A 3,596-nucleotide genomic window follows, 5' to 3' on the forward strand; every position below is an offset into this window, starting at 1 on the left:
CATTGAAAAAATAACAAAAAAAATGAAAAGTTGGAATTTTTTTACCTTGGGGGCATTTCGTCGAACATGTTGTGCGCGTCGGCCGCCGGCTCAACGAGTGAGCTCGCCGGCGCTTCGGTAGCCGCCGCGGCCGTCGCATGCCCTGCAAGCTTCTTCCTCCTCGCCTTCGAGGTGCCGGAGCCGTCCGTCGCCTTGTTTTTCTTCGCCGATGTCTTGCCCTTCTTTGGCCGCGCCACATTGGGGAGCTTTGAGGAGGGGGCGGCGGCTCGGGCCGGCACCGGCGCGACGCCACCCGCCGCCGAGGTCATCCGCGGCGGCATGAAGAGGCCGCGCGCGAGGCCGATGGTCGGAGGAGCTCCGGCAGAGGCGAGGCCAACGCCACCTGGGCTAGGGTTTGCGGCGGCGGCGGTGGAGGGGTCGCGGCTATAGGATGGGGTGAGCGGGGTGCCGGCGCGTGCGTCCATGGGGTGCAGTTCACCGGCGCCGGCGCGCGCGGGGCGTAGGAGGCGGAGAAGAGAGAGTGCAGCGCGAGCGCTTGAGTGTGCCGCGCGCGGAAGCGGGCTCCCCAAATACACCGCGCGAGATAGCGGATCCGACCGCGCGCCCAACTCCTTATACCGCGCGCGCGGTTATTGCGCGCCCGCTGGAGCCACCCGCCGGGTTGCGCGCGTGCTAAACTGGCTAAATTTGCGGCGCTGCGCTTGTTTAGCGCGTCTGTTGGAGATGCTCTTAGAAGATTAGCTCACACGCCTACGTGTGGGCAAAACAAGTAATGCACACACGTCTTTTTTTTCTCGCGGTCCCTCTCACACGCCTGCGTGTGGGCAAAATAGATAACGCCCACACGCCCGTACGTCATGCCTCCTACCTCATGGTCCCGCACGCCCCGCCTGACAGTCACCACGCGCCCCGTAGTTCCCATGGTCCGGACCCTCTTCCATGTTCGTTTAACTGCAGTTGCCATGTCGCTGAACTACAGTTGCCATGTCGGACAACTACAGTTGCCATGGTTGCTCAACTGCAGTTGCCATCTCAGGTCAAGTGCCAGATGCCATTTTTGGACAACTGCAGTTGTTGCCATGTATGGTCTGGTTTACTATAGTTGCCATGATTTGAAAACTTTAGGGGTTGCCACCTACTAACACTAGGCAGTTGCCATGTATGGTCTGGTTTACTACAGTTGCTATGATTTGAAAACTTTAGGAGTTGCCACCTGCTAACACTAGGCAGTTGCCGTGTAGCGCTACAAAGAGATATGGCAAAATAACATGTTCGGGTAAAAAGAGAGTTATCATGTGCTTGCAAGCACACTAGGGCAGTTGCCATGTACCCTCCAAAACACATGGCAACTGACATGTTCGGGTAAAAGAGAGAGTTGCCATCTGCTTACAAGCACACTAGGGTGGTTGCCATGTACCCTGCAAAACACATGGGAACTGGCAGCTTTGGGTGTGGGAGAGGAGACGAGTCTGTGGGCGAACTGATAAATGCCCACACACCAGCCCCTGTGCGTGAGTGAAAACTGACGTGTGGGCGAATTGCTAAACGCCCACACACCGGTCTCTGTGTGTGGTGAAAACAGACGTGTGGGCGACCGGATGAATGCCCACGCACCAGCCCAGTCCTACGTGGCACCACAAACATGCCAAGATTCGTGCAAACACAAACGGACGTGGATCCACGCATGTGGGCGAGATGCAAACACCCACACGTGTGGGCGTTAGTATTTCCGTTTTTTTAAACACATAACATAAGGGCTCATATATATGCGCATACGCTCATCTCTATGAACGCACACACGCACATTTTATCCCCATGAGCACCTTTAAAAGATTGAGCCAACATATCATATCATCTACGAGTGAGCCGCAGTAGCGCTTCGTCCCAACTGCTCGAGAGAAAAAAAGGTGATCTGGGCGACGGCGGTTTCCTTGCAGAACGCCGGTGAAGCCACGGCATACGCCCCTCCGTCTGCTGCTCCGGCGGCGGATGGAGCGGGTTCCTCTTTCATGGTGTTCTGTAGATAGGGTTTATGTTTTCTTTGGTGGCGTTGGAGTGAGGACAACGGCGCCGCGTCGAATAAATCTGCTTCGGCTTCTTCCTCTCCATGACAACGTCGAGATGCCGGTAGCCTCGTCTTCTTGCCGGCTATTTCAGATGATGAGAGCTATTGTTCTTTGTGTTGTTCGTGCCTTCCGTCTCTCGCAGCGGTGCCATCGGTCAGGACAAGATGATGATCCAGAAACGGGTTTTGTGGTCCGACGGCGGCGGTTCCAACGTTCTCCCCCAACTTCATCGGTGGGAATCGACGGATCCGGGTCTAGGCCAGCATGGGGATGTTCCCCGACCAACATGCCATAGCGACAAGTGCCTTGCTGCATGCAGCGGGTCTATTCATCGGTTTTGAAAGCCATTTTGGCGATGATGCTGCCCTGGATCTTGAGATGTTGGAGGCTATGTTTCTCTTGTAGTGAGCGCTTTGGTGACACTGGAGTGTGGAGACAACTGTTGGTTTCGATGTGTGCAGAGATCTCTTGGAAACCTTTTGTAAATTTTATTTTCTTGGGATTCTTGCTGCATAATTTTCGGGACATATGTCTTCATCCGATTTGCCTAGCAGTCTTCACGCGTGTTTGTACTGATTGTACTATGTATATTTAATATATATTTTGCGGGGTCTATGTATATTTAATATAATGTGTGGTTATAAAAAAAACATATCATATCATATTGAGATTTTACGAAGTCAAACTGAACATGTTTCGCCGTAAATTCTAAAATAAATTCAGAATAAATACGAGCACCATGACTTAAACCCTAATGGACTGGGAATACAACTGGCCTCCTAACTATCCAACATGTTGGTTCGCAAAATCAGCCACGTCTATGGTATTGTATGGTGCGTTTCTCTCCATCGATCGATCTCCTCGACCGTGTCCGTGAGCACATTGCCAGATGGTACGACTGTGGTCTTGAAAAAAGTGGACGGTGGATGGAGCGAATGTGAGCTCTGATCGATCGGTCCATCTCAACGTAAAGGAACCGGCGTCACGGATGGGCGACCACGAGACGGTCGTCGGTCACCTGTTATTTTCGTCCGTGGCAAACCGTGAGCAGAGAGAATACCCTCTCACGTATGCTCCTCGCCGAGCCATTTGCATGGATGCAATGCATGTGCAACTGTGATCACTACTCGCCAACGGAAACTAATCTAGTGCAAGGCTTGTACGTACTGTCGCGACATTTATGTTGCGCATCTAACGATCTCCTAAAGCGCAAGCGGAGCATCAACAAGTTAGGAAAGTGCCTTTTGATCGAGCACATCACGTTCGGCGAGGAAAGCAGACCGAGTTTCATTAACTTGATTTTGCGTACAGAAATGCGAATAAATCAGGTACATATGGAAACTGCATGCATCACGCTGAGGCGATGGATTAATGCACACAGAGAATAGCATCAACCCTGTGCTAAACTAGCTTCTGCATACATGTTTTAAGAAAACTTCACACGTCATAACCACAAATCCGTCGTAGTCTAGGTGGTTAGGATACTCGGTTCTCACCCGAGAGACCCGGGTTCAAGTCCCGGCGACGGAA

The 3,596-nt window shown here is 52.5% G+C and overlaps 1 non-coding gene across 1 annotated transcript; it reads left to right on the top strand.

Moving 5' to 3' along the window:
- Positions 1 to 3,523: 3,523 nt before the first annotated feature.
- TRNAE-CUC (transfer RNA glutamic acid (anticodon CUC)) lies at positions 3,524 to 3,596 on the top strand. Its single transcript has one exon. It is a non-coding gene; the product is annotated as a tRNA-Glu (tRNA).

This window comes from Triticum aestivum, chromosome 6D (assembly GCF_018294505.1).
Source record: "Triticum aestivum cultivar Chinese Spring chromosome 6D, IWGSC CS RefSeq v2.1, whole genome shotgun sequence".
In the NCBI taxonomy this organism is placed as follows: Eukaryota; Viridiplantae; Streptophyta; class Magnoliopsida; order Poales; family Poaceae; genus Triticum; species Triticum aestivum.